Below are 16,737 nucleotides of genomic sequence, written 5' to 3' on the forward strand. Positions count from 1 at the left end.
TCCCAACAGACCTTCTTAAGAAGGAAAAATTTGAAGTTTTGCCGAAGTCCATCAGTTGTGGTCTCTTTTTAAAAGCCTCAGGACAGCCCAGTTCCTTTTTGTCTCATGTATCTACACGATATGGTATCTTCTACAGAGGTGTTTCAGTCAAAAGCAACTGCGTCCAATTCATTATACCTTTATAAATAGTTACAGTGGTTTTTTTTGGGGGGGGAGGGCAGTTGGGATGTTGAGCGTTGTAAGAGATTATCAAGAGCAAGAAGCCAAAATTATAAAATGCATAATTTCAGCTCTGACCTGTTCTCTGCTGCTGTTTCTTGTACACCGGAAAGGTAAAGCAGCCAAGAATCTTTAAAGACCAAATACTAGATTTACTAAAGACTTTACAAATTTATTATAAGTTTTTGTGGATCACAGTCCACTTCTTTTAAATTCCAGTGCAGAAATGAGTGAAGGATCTCCTTCTCTGCTTTCTCATTCGTAACTGCCAGTATCAGGACTCATCTGATGCACTGTTTTAACCCAAAACTTGAAGAAAGTAGTAAACTTCCTAATTTTTCTCCCCTCCAGCGATCCTGAAGCTAAATAAATACAAAAGAAAGCAAGAGAATGCATGCATGCATGTGTGTGTGCATACAGAGGAGCCTATATCATTTAATATTTCTGTCTATCTTTCATCTGCTTGTGAATATAACTGTAATAACACCAAGAGAAGCTATTCTACTTCCCACCCCCCAATGGAGCTGGGTCTAAGTAACCCTTTTAAATGTAATTGGTGTTCCTATAGCTAAAACATAATAGGCTTTGATTACATGCTAAATAGAATCAAATGTAATCCTTGAGTTAATTATGTGGAGATAATTTTATAATTATATCAATTCAATTTAAAAAGCAATGCATTGTAACGTCACATTCTAAATGGGGAGTAATGACTCCAAATAAAATACTCATTAATTTGAAGTATCTCAAACTCACATCAGGCTTTCTTTCTCCCAACTCCCATCTCTCTTAAATAGCAAATGGGAACATACATTTATCTCATCCATTGTCACATTACCTGTCTCTGCTCATATCCAGAAAGTGGAAAACACTGGAAAATCACAGACAAAAGAGGCTGTCTGAGAAGAGCATTTCCCAGCATTGACCTGCTCTCAAATGCTAAAGAAGCTGATCTGCATTTCTATTCTGCCTGGCTTGTATGTGGAAGTAACGCCCAACGGTCACTGACTTGATGAGCTAGAGAGAGAGAATGTGCTTGTGTCTCACAGACACTCTAACTTACTATGAATAGAGTCTGTGGCCAGAAGACTGGGGTGAAGGTCAAAGCCTATGTCACAGCTGCAGGTGGGCTCATTTCCTCTCCCTTTGTCCCCTTCCTCTTCCACAAAGTCATCTCACACCTTTAGGGTAGAGGTGCCCACTTCCCCACTTAAGTTTGAGGGGATTCACATAACAGATGCAATCTACTCTGAACAATGCAGAAGAAATAGAATCAAAATAATGACCAACTCTTGAGAAAATTCTGTAATGACGTAGAATGGAGGCAATGGGAGTGAAGAGGAATAAGTGTTTCAGTAAATATCACATAGCCAATATGCACAGAGGACCTCCATTTTCTTAATATTCTCCCCCCCCCCAGCCCAGAACCCATTTGCCTCTGAAACCAATAGTATTACCAGAGGGGCACAGTATCAGCTTGCTTCCATCTAGTGCAATGGTGCCTTTACAAGAAGCCAAGTGATATGAAAGGACCATGTGGAGAGGCAGCAGCACAGTTTCAGAATGCAGAAAGTGTAAGGTTCGAAACTTAAATGTCAAAGTTCATCAAGGTAAATAATCTGTAGTTCCATGCTACAGTTTGTACCACAATGGCAATAATTTAACAAAGATCAATTTACACAATGCACTACATGCACTAAAAAAAACACCAGGTAAGAATTATTTTATTTATTTATTTATTTATTTATTATTGCTAAGTCAAGGTTTGGAGCTTGCTGCCCCTTTTCAGTAAAGGTTTAAGCATCCTGTCCCTTCCCCCACAGAGTTAGTTCATCCGTACATTTTTTTAAATGCTTCCTAGTCAAACTTGAATATGCAATGAAGCTCCAGAGCTTTGTGGCGGAAATATAATTAAACTGGTGAAAGATGTAAAAGATGAAGAATGGGGATGACATCAGGCCGATTTCACACTTGGCACTCGGATGGCTGGGCCCAAGCCGTGCTCTTGCCATGCAACACAGATCAAAGTGCACTGCCACTGCTAAAAAGGCAAAAGGGGACTTAAGTATGCTAATCCCCAGGACAAATATATTTTAATCTTGTTAGAATACAAGTTAATGCTGCAGCTCAGTGGCTGAACTTTGTCAGAGTGTAGAGATCCACTTTTACTTTAGTTATGAATGAGGTAGACCTCCTGGTTTATTCATACTTCATAAAAAGTAAGTTTGCTAAATGAACCCCCTTATACTGATCACTATGAGTTTCCATTAATGAAAGATGAGGCCCACAATTTTGAATGACTAGCTTTTGTGAATGCTTAACCTGAGATGCCTCAAAAAGACCCCAAATTTTGGAACTGATCAGTACCCCAATGGCTAAAAAAATCAATCTGCCTTAAGGTGTTTCAAAGAGACAGCTAAAAGTGAGGCACCAAAATCAGCCATAATTTTTCCAAATATGGACTGTAAGACTATCAGCATTCCCAGTCACAGTTAAAATAAAGATTGGCATGGAAATATATTGATTCCCAAGAAATAATTTTGATGAATTTTGAGGAGCTTTCCCCACAAATCCCATACAACTGAATTCTACATTTACTCATTTTTAAAAGTGTTGTTAAAATAGCCAGTGTGTTTGAATGTTTAGCTTCAGTATGCACTGGGAAGTTCTCCTGCACAAGCCCCATTGTACTCTTGCAGCTCCCTTTCAATTGAATGGGGCTTGCACAGAAGAACTTCCCAGGGGACTGTGCCCTTTGTGTTTTTATTGTGGTCTGTATATGAGGAATGTATCTATCCTAGGCTGTACCCTAGAAGAATTGGAAGTAATTGCCATTTAATTAAATAAATTTAACATTTACAAGAGTCTTTTTAGGATTGAGGTACTGTACAACTTCTCTTCAGTCAGATTCTGCATCAAGATAACAATTCAGTTCTAGTATGCTTTTCTTTTCCTTAAACAAATTGCCTAGAACATTTATTCAAGAATGTTTAAGGAAAAAAATATTTCAAAGTCATAAAATTAATTTATTGAATTTCCTATCAATAGGAAAAGTTCTAAATAGTGTTTTTTTCTGGGGGTACGCATACCCCTAAACATTTTGTGAATCTAAGTTTGGCCTCATTGAGGGGCAGTATTTCAATATGAGCAGGAAAATGAGAGTGCCCCTTAGCATTTTTAAAGGAAAAAAGCACTGTCTTAAATACATAAAGAAAACCAAATCTCATACAATAAAAACATTGCCAAATGTGATGTGTTAGGCCATAATTGTTTAGGTTTAAGATATATGTTGAGTCGCCTACATCCATGTGGCATATTCAACTGTCAGTATTAGGATCTTTAGACATTTGAAAATGTATCCTTCACTAAGTGTGTGTAACATGGTAACCTACATCCCATTGGTTTGTAATGACTACAAAGTCATACATACTGATATTTTTTATTTCAATTATGATTTTATATATACAGATAGAGAGACAGAGAAACAGACAGACAGATCGTTATTAAAAAACAAGGGACCCCTGCAACAAAATGTTCAGTGTACCCATGCCTAACAGAAGGGCTCCTGTTCAGGATTCTAGCTAGACAACCCTGCTGTTCTCCAGCAGTCCTTTCCATTCCACCTTTTCCAACTGACACTCTACATTCCACGACTACTGAGCATTCTATGCCCTCACTGGGCTGTCTCCACACCCCCAGTTTGGTTCTTTTAGATTTGGAGCTCCCCAAAGTATACTGATATCTTCTTCGTATTTCTGAATGGCCCTGCTATTGTTGTTCTTTTAAAATTCTATTTTTATTGTTTTTAATAAAAGTAACAGTACCAAGATGGAAAATAAACATAAAACCATGTAAACATACAGGAGGAATAATAATATAATAAAGACAACAATGAGGGCACATGGTTTCTCCTGGAGCAGCTGTGGAATTATATTATCTGAACAGAGCTACTCATGAGGTTTAGCATTATGTTGAGCGACTGAGTGCTGGTTGTCATAAGGTGGGAATGGATACCAGTTCTCAATTAAACTGTCAGTATGTGATTGTCCAGTGAATGCATTGATTTGTTTCATAAGGTTGTCCATTAAAGCTAATGTCCAGGGCTTTTAATACCATTGGTTAATATTTGGCATATGGTGACTCCTTCAGTACGAAGATATTTTGAACCTTGTGACTAGCATGATATAGCTTATATAAGGTTTCTGTAGAGAATGCAATCTTGGCTGTTCTTTAAAACGCTACATAAGTTTGGATTACGTAAGATAGGTCTATTTAGGAAGATGCTAAATTCGTTTTTAAAATTTAGTTTTCAGTAGCTTTCAGCCATCTCTCAAGTGTTATCATCTCCCCCATATAAATAAAAATAAAACATCAATCAAAAATATATTACATAATAGAAATACAAAATTCAGAAGCATTAAAACCAAAGGAGTCAGCATAATAATGATAAAAAATGTCTAAAAAGTAACACACAGGAAGACAAGGCATTTGGTGGACTTCTTTACAGAGAGAATTCCACAACAGTGCCACCACTAAGAAAGTCCTGCCCTTGGAATCCCACAATTAAACATTTTCTAAAGGTATATGCCTGATGGCTGAGCCGCATTGGTCTCAAAGCTTGAATAGGTTCATGTAGGCAGTCTTTGAGAAAAACATGTTACTAGACTGTTGAGGGCTTTAGAGGTTAACACAAGCACTTGAAATTGAACCAGGAATGCATTTGTAACCAATGAGTTTTTGTAGGATAGTTGTAATGTGATTAGGGATGTACAAATCTGCCAATTTTAGTTTCTCTCAGTTTCTCATTTTCCCAGTCTTAAGTTCTATTTGCCATATTTCTGCATCACTTTGTGAAATTCATCAGCATATTAGTGTGCATTATACATATTTTTCTTCTCATGTTTAAAGCATTTCCCCCTAAATAATGCAATTTGTATGTGATTTTCACTAATATATGCATTTTTATGTACACTTTCCACTAATATACACCTTATTGTACACATTGGTTGGGAATTCAATCAGAGAATTTGGATATGTGTGAATTCTCAAGGATAGCTGTGTTTAAGTTTGATTACTGTTTCCAGAAGTGTGAATTAAACCATTCCCCACCCCCTCATCATTAAATATTATAAGTTCAACATGCTCCTACCATCATCCTGGTGACAGCATTATTTACCACATGCAGTTTCTGACCTGCTTATAAAGGTTCATTTCAATAGGCCAGTCTGGATACAATTAGTGCATAAATAACTGAGGCTAGATTCTTCTTTTCTACGTTAGGTCACAGTTAGCAAATCAGCTGAGGCTAGCAAGGTGATCTGTCCACTTCTGCATTCAGGGATAATATTGGGACCAGGAACACACTGAGAATGGGATGCATATCTGCACCCAAAGCAAATACTGAAAAATAGGTCCATTTATTATAGATCACTTTTTGTATTTGTCCTTTCTGGCCATTTACATATTTGGTATTTTGCACAAAAATATGATTTAAATGTTTTTACATATCTGTGAAATTCAGTTTATTATTCAAAATGATTTAATAGGCTCTTGTAAAACAATGGCAAGGTAATTGGACTGGTGTTTTAATTTTATATGTATTCCCTTTTGTTAAGTAATTAGATGTCATGAAGAAACAGCTGATTATAATGCTACCCTTTTTGTGATAATTGTATTTCCTCTTTAAAAATATGAATTAATCAAACTTCATATCATGCCACTCCAAAGTAGTCTTCTCCACAGCCCAGTTTGTTTAAATATCTTTAGTCCCATTGAAGTCAATGGTGGAATAAATTGGTTTAAATCCTTGCATATCAGCTTACCTGACTTGTGGATTAGGCTAACATTATCCTAATTTACAGCTGAGTACATTAGAGTATAAAAAGGAATTTGGCTCATCACTCTATTGCTGTTGTGAGAACTTGGCTTAGCGACTTGTACAGTATCATACTGTGTGACAAAACTGGAAAAGAGAATCTCCCACCTGAAACTGTACATTAATTCAAATTAGAGCTAATGTTATCTAGCCATATTAGAAAAAAAGACAACAATGAACAGGAAGTCAACATTAGTGTGAGAAGGCATTTAGTTACTTCTTAGTGATATATTATTTTTATCCAATATTAACTTGTTTGAATTTTTAAAACATTACAAATCAAATTGGTCAAACTGTACACCCATAATTTTATACTAGTTCTTTTTGGGGCTACACTTCAGAAGATTTATGCTTGTATATTATTACATATTAAGTTAAATACATGATACAGCTAATCTATGTTAGTAAATCCTATTAAGGAAAACTATAAATGATGTTATACACTAAATTTGATATACAGATCTGAATTTGCAATTAGAATAATCAACTGAAGTCAGTTTTACAGCTTAATGTTGTTGTCAAAGTAAACCTTTTTCCTTTAAAAATGAAAAATGTTAGTTTTGTATTTTAAGGTTCATTTTTGCAGCTTTGTTTCTTCAGTTTTCTTTTTCATATCTCTCTCCCTCCAAACTACCATTAACTTATCAATGTACAGCTTCTGAATATAGATGGGTTGTTGTTAAACATGGACATTTAAATTTAAATTATTTCACTTTTAAAAAATGCTTGAATCATGTAGGATAAAAATGCAGTACTTCTAATTAGATGATAAAACATCAAACATGGACTTCCAAATAAAAAATGTCAGGATTAGGTAACAAAACTCAAGAAAATAGTTCACCCTTCTAATTCAGAGGAGGAGAGCTACCCACAGGTTTGCCCTACTATGCCAAGAAGGCATGAACTACAAAATGCTGCTTCTTCAGAAGCCTATTAGTTTCTCCCAGACACTAGAGAGACCAGAAGCATCTTGCAGATAAACCCAGTTAGTTTCTCACAGATAAGCCCAGTTAGTCAAGCCCTCTTGGAGACATTGAGCTAGCTGAGATGTCAGGCAGCTCAGACACACCAGAGGACATACTGTGGCAGCTCATGGGAAGAGCCTAGGCCCTACCATACTTCCATCCACAAGCTTATCTGCCCCCCCATATTTTATTCAAGTTGGCACCCTTGCTTACATGCATGATCCTTCAAATGCAGTGATCTGCATCTCCACCCCCAGTTATCCAGTGTGCCATTTTAAAAATGTTTCACTGTGTGTAATCTTGCTCTTTGGGAAATGTGGTATGGACCTTTTTTGTACACCTTACCCCACTAAGTTGACTGAAAGGCTGGACAAGCTGTGGTCATCACAGTGAACACCCTTGGACCAGGGTTGGACTTTGGTCTTTCAAATTTCAGTGGTACCCTGTGTGAAGCCAAAATTTGGCACCTCCTGCCTCTCATCTTCCATTCTGATAAATTCACTACACCATAGTTCTGACCACCTGCAGCACTCACTAGGCATGGCACTCAATGTGGTAGAACTGGTTGCACCATCTGAAACCTGCTTCTGCTTGGAGGACTCCATGGACCCAAATAAACACTCTTGTTGTTAAGTACCCACTATGAGAGGCTGCAACTGAAGGAAGAAGCCCACCAGCCATACATAAGGCAAGACCAGGCCTACCCCAACTTTGTGGGCATTATCAAACCTGCATCTCTAGACCATAGCTGTCAACGTTTCCCTTTTTTAAAGGGAAATTCCCTTATTCCGAATAGGATTCCTCGCAAGAAAAGGGAAAAGTTGACAGCTATGCGCTAGACCTGTCACTCCTCCACTCTGGAAAAGACTTGTGTACCATGCTGCATACTAGTAATTAACTGCAACCCAGCTGCATTTCCCAGTAATGATGTAAACTGCTTCACTGTTTATATCTTAGCTTATAACTTCAGAAATTTTTCTGTTATATTGTAGCCACAATAATCTTCTCATGCAAGCCAAATATCCCTACTCATGTAGAAACCTGTAGAAATGTGCCTCTTATCCTACCTGTTTTACATGGGAGGGTCCTCTATAGATAAACAGATCAACCCTCTTCCAAATAGCCATGCTAACTAGATACAAGATCAAAAAGCTGAGAGGAAGATTATATCTGTAGTTTAATTAGGAACTATCGAAGTATTCAAATGTCCATAATCAATTACATATTCAAAGAGCAAACAAACCAGAAAAATCCATGTTAGATAGTTAGACACATTTTTTTTAGTCATCTTTCATAATAATGCAATGTATTAAAAATGTTACAGAGCTGGTTACTATAATTTTTTAATCACCATATATTTTACACACTTCTATTGGAGCTTTAATTATTGTACAAAATAAATTTATTATTTGTTTGTAAAGATGAAGATTTTGAGTCACATCAGTTGTTTTTCATTGAGAATGTCAAATGCATATTATTATAAGGAATTAATCAAGTTCAAGGACAAAGATGTGTATGTATAGAAACATTTTATGATTATATTATTGTTAATAGGTATGTTATTAAACTAATTGTAATATTTAGTAATAGATTTTTCTGCAATGTTTCTAAGGTACTACCATCTGACTTTTCGCTTAAAGTCCTCATACACACAGATAGACAAATTATTATTAATCCTATACTGCATAAAACAATAGAACCTATTTCATAAGGATATGGAGAAGATCTTCACAATTCACTTATAATTGTTGTTGAAATAAAGGATGAGATAGTAATTAAGCAAATGGAACAACAAGCTATCCTTAAGGTACAACATGATAGCAAAGAAATTGCAAAAACCGAAGCCAAGATTAAGGGCATTGACAGACTTAAGTAGTGGGCTACCCTGCTTGGATGGAGTGAAAATACATCTGTAGTTCTTACTACAATAGCACTGCCTAAAATGATCTTGGCATAGCCACAAGTAGCAATAGAAATAGTATATATCTGATTAGCTGTATGAAATCAAGCAATGTGATCCTACATACCACATGACCTAAGCACCATCCATACAAGATTAAAACAACATTTCTTGATGAACATATCTGAGGTAGGAGTTTCACAACCAGGGTGCCAGCACAGAAAAGGTCTATCTCTAGTAGTAATCCATTTTACTGCTGAAGGTGGAGCCACCTGGAGTGGAGCATGCTATGAAGACCTTAACAATTGAGCAAGTTCATACTGAAGCAGGTACTCTTTAAGATATCCCATTTGAATTGTATCCATAAAAACACTGGCAGCACTTGTGAGAAGTAAATTGTTCTATCCACCCAGTTAATAGTCTAGCTGCTGTACTTGGCAGCACTTGAAATTTCTGATCAATCTTCATCAGCAGCTGATATATAATGCATTGCAATACTTTAACCTTGATGTTATCAAAACATGGATAATTATGATATGATCATGTTTTTCCAGAAGGGACTGCAGCTGGCTCATCAGTTCATGCTGGTAGAAGGCACTTTTTACCAGATCATGCCACTTAGCTTGGGCATCCGTCTGCAATGCATTCCCCAAGCTGCAGACTTCCATTAGGAGGGATGCACCCACATTAACAAGCAGAAAGTTTCTACTAGAAACCCAGTAACCTGAGCAACTGAACTGCCTTTCAACATTTTGTTTCAACTGGGCTTAAGTTTATTAGGCCAGTTATTTACTTACTTGTGGTTCTGGACTTAGATCTACTGTTTCAGTTTCCCAAAGACAAATCCAATTTTCTGATACAGTGGTACCTCGGGTTACGAACTTAATTCGTTCCGGAGGTCCATTCTTAACCTGACACCGTTCTAAAACTGAGGTGCGCTTTCACTAATGGGGACTCCCGCTGCTGCCATGCCGCTGGCATGTGATTTCCATTCTCATCCTGGGCCAAAGTTCTCAACCCGAGGTACTACTTCCAGGTTTGCGGAGTTTGTAACCCGAAGTGTTTGTAACACGAGGTACCACTGTATTTGTTCCTTGTAAATCAGTATACATACTTTTTACTTTTTTGGAATCTCCAGGTAGGACTGGGAAAGATTCTGGTCTGAAACGCCGGAGAATCACTGCCAGTCACTGTATACAGTACTGAACTAGAGGGACTAAGGCAGGGGTCAGCAAACTTTTTCTTTTCTTTTCTTTTCGAATAATTGTTAATGAATGGTTTTATGTTACAAAAACCAATACAGCCATACTACCACTAAAGGATGTGAGGGCGATCTGGCTGTGACATCTGTCACCCCATCGCCAGGGTTGATTCGGCTGATCTGGCTGGCTACGCGGGTGTCCCCTTCCTCCCTCACAGCTCCATATGTGTCCCTCCCGAAGCTGCACGCTCGGTGGAAGAGGACGACCATCCCAGATAGGAGTGTACTGTTCTTCGGTCAAGGGTATATGATAGCTGCGCTCCCCTGCTAGAACCTCCAAACAAGCTCAAGGGGTCAGCAAACTTTTTCAGCAGGGGGCCGGTCCACTGTCCCTCAGAGCTTGTGGTGGGCCAGACTATATTTTGACAGAAAAAAATGAACGAATTCTTATGCCCCACAAATAACCCAGAGATGCATTTTAAATAAAAGGACACATTCTACTCATGCTGATTCCTGGACCATGCACGGACCAGATTGAGAAGGCGATTGGGCTGGATCTGGCCCCTGGGCCTTAGTTTGCCTATCCATGGACTAAGGTGTGACTTGGTATAAGGCAGTTTCCTGAGTTCCATCCCAAGCCTATGTACACTTGCAGATACTCCCAGGCATGCATGCATAAAAGTCCCACTGAATACACTGGGACACATAACTGAGCAGAAATGCATTGGGTTGGACTGAGGTTGGACTGAATGGACATTTTTGATTGGCTACTGACACCAGTCTCTCCACGGTGAGACTGAAGTTTGTACTAACCATTCTACAGTGCAATTATTTTGTTTGATTTTACTTTTATTTGGGGTCTATAGGGTGTAAGGGGAGGAGTAGTATCTCTAGTGGGGGACACACCATGCTCCTCCTAAGCTAGTTTGTCCACCTTTGGTTCCCCCACCCTACACTCAGTCCTCAGCATGCGACAGTGGCCAAACCCTGGGAAACAGCTTTGACTGGCTGGCTAAACCAGGTGAGAGTAGCTGATGAGTCTCAAACTCCCAGTGAGTTAGGGTCTTCCCCTGCATACAAAGACAGGCTCCAGCAGATTGAGCAGGCAAGACCAATGGTCCAATGGTCAAGAAGGAGGTTTATGTGTTGTAGAGGGAAGTGAGGGGCAGATGGGGCTCATCAACCTGGGAAGGTAGCTCATCTGAAAAAGGAAAGTTCTGATCTTAAACCTCCGCTGCTTTGCAGGATATATTCGGGAGAAGAGAAGACTAAGAAGTAAACCCTACACAAATTGGGAGTAGAGTCCCTTAGACAGTTGGGTGAAACCATGTAAGTCTTATTCTGGGAACTCCTGCAGCCAAGTTGGTGCCAAATGTATTGCTCTGATTTCTTTTGGATCATACCAGCAAGGCCAAGAAGGGGGTCTTGTCATCTGAGCATCGCAGCACCTACATACACACTGTCCAGGCTTGTTCCCTGGGGAAGTCACTTTGGTGCTGCTAATGCAGCAGCATGACTTCACCCCCAGAAGCGCACTCCATTGCCTCTCAAGACAGATGGATGCCGACAACAACTTTTATTTGCAGATTTATATACAGCTTCACAAACAAAAGCTACCAGGAGCAGCATACAAGAAGATAAAATACCAAATATTACAGGCCAAGGAAACCAAAAGCAATAAAAGCACTTTTGCAACTATGCAGGTAATATTCCAAAAAATGACCATACCACACCTCAGGGAAAGCCTTTTTAAAAATAGCCACCTAAATATCCATACACTTTTTAAAAGAGGAAACAGTGGTGGTGAGAGAGAGAACAAGAGAGTGGATGAAAACTGGGGTATTTCTAGTATACAAGAGTGTCCCTGATTTCAACTATGAAATATTGAGTTTGTCCAGGCGTTAGTTAGTGATGCTTTTCTTTTTAATCTAGAATGGCGACCACCCTCCTTAGCCCACTTTCTCTTCCCCAGTCCCATTTTCTCTCACACAAAGATAAGAAAAAAGGGAACCACAGAAAGCAGAACAACTGAATTTCCATTCAATAATTAATCAAACTTACTCTGCTTTCATGCCGTCGTCTTCCTGAATCCGCTCATTCTGGTGCCAGGGTCAGCCGTGGGTCCATTCCTTGCCTCACAACTCAGCGCCCTCAGAGTCCTCTGTGTAAAATCCTGTCACAAATCGCTTCTTCCATCTCTCCTCTGCATTGTTGTCCTCCTCACACGTATGGCTTCTCCCACTCTCTCTTATGCTTTCTCTATTTCTCCCTGCCCTTCCCTCACGGCTCCCTCCATTTCCCCTACATTCATGCAAACAGCTACTTCATAGACGAAGAGGAAGTCTGAGGTAAAATGAGAAACAGACGGAAAAGTGGTCTTCACTGTCATTCCCCCCCCCCCCGCCCCATACATGCGTTGTGTATAAATAGTACAGCTGATGGCTTTTGACAGTTGAGGTGTGTATGTTTTTAGGAATCACTTTTTCTTATGATTGTAGGCTGTTTAAAATATGGTTTTAATACAGTGTTTTAATGCCACAACCTTGCTCTGGAACCTTAGGACGAAGGGCAGCTAACAAATGAACCAATGAAGGCACAAAATATCTATATCTACCGGTATATCTATATCTATATCTATATCTATATCTATATCTATATCTATATCTATATCTATATCTATATCTATATCTATATCTATATCTATATCTGAGGGGGACATTTATCAGTAACACCCATGTAAGGCCCTTCTCATGTGAACATACACAGCTTTTTCTATGCAGCTGTAGGAGTCTAGAATGTTCAGCCCAGGCAACCTGGGGAAATTGCCATGGCAACCAACTGCCACAGGTGGTTGGCAGTTAGGTAGCATTAAGGCCCAGGGAAGTCAAATAGACAATTCTCTCTCTCTCTCTCTCTCTCTCTCTCTCTCTCTCTCTCTCACACACACACACACACACACACACACACACCCCTGCTCTATCTCCCTGAACAAACAGGAGAATTCCTGCCCCATATTTTCTTTTTCCTCATTGTCCAGTGTAGCCTTCCAAATTCTGTATGGGACAAGGCTTTGTAGCAGGGTTTCAACACTTGATTGGTGAGATTAAATAATTGCAAAACCATGTATGAAAAGGCGACCCCATTTGATCCAGCTTTTTTTTTTGTAAAGTGAAGATGCACTTTGTAAAAAAATAATAATTCTGCACTTGAAGTATGCTTCTGCTGCTGCTTTTTTACAAGGAAATACTGCTGTAGTCATTAGGTATACTTTTTATAGTTGCACCTGTGATTAATAGATAATGTTATTTCACTTGCATATGGTACTTGCAGGAGTTGAGCTGTAGAGTTTATTGCTGGGATGACATTGTGAATGACTGGACACGCCTATTATGTTATTGCTTATTATTATGAATTGAATTCACACAACTGTTTTTCTTGCTGATGTTGTTCTTCATGTGCATTGTGTTGTTTAATATGTTACTATGTTGTAAGCTGCCCTGTGTCCTTTTGACAAATGGTGGTATATGCAATTTTTAAAGAAATAAAATTAATAAAAATCAATACAAAAAAATCTCTTGATGGCCAGCGCTGTCTTAAAAGAGGTTTATAACGTCGCTCTACCTGCTAGTAACTCACCACTTTTTCCTGGTGTTGACAAGCTGATTTCTTTCTTGTACCTTTTCTCTGTATTTCCTTTTCCTTGTTGCTCTTATTCTTTTCTCTTCTCAGTCTGAGAGAAGGAGATATGAGTTGAGTTCATTTTTCGAAAATAAAATAATACCCTGCCCTTTAGTCAAAAGGCTCTTATAGCGGCTTACAAACATAAGTTCTAGGACAGTCATATCTTGTAATCAAAAACACACACACAACACACAAGGAAAATGGAATGGGAGGGAGGAGGAAAAAGCAAGCTCAAGCACAAGTTCTTCAAGTTACAGTTAAAGTTACAACCAATGTAAGTGGTGGTTCTGGCTATCTTGCAGTCCCTCCTCTTTCTTCCAGATGGGATGCAGAAACAGAGTTGGTAACAACACCCAGGCTAGGAGAACAGAGCAGCTCCTGCCCAACAACTCTTCTGTCAAACATATTAAAAGAGTCATTTTGGGATACATTATTCATCTGAAAAGCATAATAATAAAAAAACTATTGGAACTATTGTTTTTATTTAGAGAGACGTGTGATCAATTAGATTAGATTAGATTAGATTAGATTAGATAAATTTATTGTCATTGTCCGTATATACACAGTATACACAACAACGAAAATCAAACACCCAAGACCGGATTCACATACACATTTGCACGTATCTCCAACACTCTCATCCTATTCAGACATAATCTATTAAAACATACATAATCCAGAATATAACACAACCTATTAGAAGCATAGCATAACAAATTGTGTCTCCGGGGCAGCTTCTCCTGTTCTGCTTTGACCGTTTTCCTATTTTATCATGACTCACTCCTTTTACATCACTTTATGATAACACATTTCAAAAAGTCAGCTCTAAATGCTGTCTAAAAACCTTTGATGTAGCTAGGTGCCAGAACTGAAAAGGCCCCACTGCATAGAGATACGTACTGGACTTCAATTTGGGAAAATATGAAATGGAGCCTCAGATTTCTGAATGAAGTGCTCAGGGACCACCAGAGGGAGAAATAAAGCACTTGGCAGAAGCTTATTAGGATAACAAATTGTGCTTCAGCCTGTTTGATTTTATTCTAATTTTGTTGTTGACAATCTTTGAATTGTACTTTGATTTATTATACTGTGATACTGATGTTTAGGTTCTTTGAAAGACAGAAAAGAAGGATATCATCATCATCTTTTCAGCTGTTAAAGGCCTTCTCCTCCATCTTCATCTTTTCCTGCTCCCTCTGTGTCTTTGGTAAGTGCCTTGACAGCAAAGGTCCCTTGTCAGAAACAAGCCAATTGAAGAGGGAACAGAGCCACCTTCAGAAAGCAGACTTGTGCATCTCAAAGCCTGCTGCTTTTCCTTTCTTGGCCTCTAGCAATTGTAAAAACCCTGTAAATTAGGAGAGTTTGTGCCTGTTGGCCAAGGGTAGCCTCCTGGCTTGTTTTCCTTTGTAAACAAACAAACTGGCTTGACCTTTTGCATACCCTGAAAAGTTTTTAAAGTTTAATTAGCTCCACACTAGATATTTAGATATTTTAAATGGGCATAAATTTGCATGTATTAACAAATGAGCAACAACTGTATGAATGAATAAAATGACTGAATGAATTTTCAGTGTCAGACAAAATGTGTTATGCAGCACTGTATTCAAAGGATTCAATTCAGCTGAATGGGCTGGATAGAGTCTACTGGCGGGCAGTCTGAAATTCTGATGTAGCCTGTATAGTTGTATTGAGGAAGCATGAACTTTGCCTCTTCACTAAAATAATGAGTATACTCTTGGTGGTGGAGGGTGGGGCACAACTGCATATGCACTTAAGAGCCATGACATTGCTAGATAGGGCAGAGCCAAGGCTGGTTGGCAGAGATTACGTATACCAGTAGTTGCATCATATCGGCACCAATAGAATCACTATAAATCATATCATTCAAAAACAAACAAGGCAAAAGGAACTTTGACCAAAGTTTGGAAATTTCAGTTTCTGTTGAGAGGTTAGCAAGAGAGTACAGTGGTACCTCGGGTTACAGACGCTTCAGGTTCCAGACTCCGCTAACCCAGAAATAGTACCTTGGGTTAAGAACTTTGCTTCAGGATGAGAACAGATATCGTGCTCTGGTGGTGAGGCAGCAGCGGAAGGCCCCCTTAGCTAAAGTGGTACCTCAGGTTAAGAACAAGTTTCAGGTTAAGAATGGACCTCCAGAATGAATTAAGTTCTTAACCCGAGGTACCACAGTATACAGTTAGCAGCTAACTATCTGGATGTGGAAAAGTCAGCTTCCATTCCCATTTGGCCATGAAACTAACCACATCACGGAACTGCTTTGAGAATAAGAAACAAGAACAGCAAAGTGTTTTGCACACTGTGAAATATGCTAGGTACAGAGCAAATAATAATAATGTAAGTGCACCAAAATTTCAGAAATAAGGAAAACAAGAAGCATGCAACATTTCTTGTTTTAAATATTGAGCCATATTTATTTATAAACTTCATTTGAGTCTGTGAGACTTAGGATGACAGCACTGCACCCTGATGACTTTAAATACATATCCATACAGGGGGCCAGTCTGTGTGTGTGTGGTTTTTTTAATCAGTTCTGGTAGGTGCTGACTTCCCATGACCCACATGGAAGTCTGTTTCTCAGGTAATAGTAATATTTCAGGTTTGAGCCTTCCCTACAGATGTACACAGTGCTCCTTTATGTATGATGGGAGGGGTAAGAAGGGAGGTCATTGGCTGGAAACTCCCATTCACAGAACAGCACACACACACACACACACACACAGAGAGAGAGAGAGAGAGAGAGAGAGAGAGAGAGCTCTTTTGTGATAGTCTCCATCACCTTTTTGTGCTGGCACCTTTTATCAATATATGACTCTTCATTTTTTACTATAAAAAATTAGCAATCTTCAAAAAGTTTCAATCACTTCACATTTATTAT

At 38.7% G+C, this 16,737-nt stretch overlaps 2 long non-coding RNA genes across 7 annotated transcripts in view; one reads left to right on the forward strand and one right to left on the reverse strand.

Annotated features, from left to right (window-relative positions):
- The window catches only part of LOC307199337, a 97,016-nt gene that overhangs the window by 75,682 nt on the left and 4,597 nt on the right, over positions 1-16,737 (reverse strand). For all 3 annotated transcript variants that reach the window (XR_013831894.1, XR_013831895.1, XR_013831896.1), the window contains exons 2-3: positions 13,797-13,890; positions 12,222-12,503 (exon numbers count right to left, since the gene is read on the reverse strand). This is a non-coding gene — a long non-coding RNA (uncharacterized lncRNA). The remainder of the gene's footprint in view (positions 1-12,221; positions 12,504-13,796; positions 13,891-16,737) is intronic.
- The window catches only part of LOC307199343, a 28,411-nt gene continuing 24,171 nt past the window's right edge, over positions 12,498-16,737 (forward strand). For 3 of the 4 annotated variants that reach the window (XR_013831903.1, XR_013831904.1, XR_013831905.1), the window contains exons 1-2: positions 12,498-13,257; positions 14,960-15,048. This is a non-coding gene — a long non-coding RNA (uncharacterized lncRNA). The remainder of the gene's footprint in view (positions 13,258-14,959; positions 15,049-16,737) is intronic. The other variant, XR_013831906.1, reaches the window with a different exon arrangement.

This window comes from Podarcis cretensis (genome assembly GCF_951804945.1).
Source record: "Podarcis cretensis genome assembly, chromosome: 12".
NCBI classification, from domain to species: domain Eukaryota; kingdom Metazoa; phylum Chordata; class Lepidosauria; order Squamata; family Lacertidae; genus Podarcis; species Podarcis cretensis.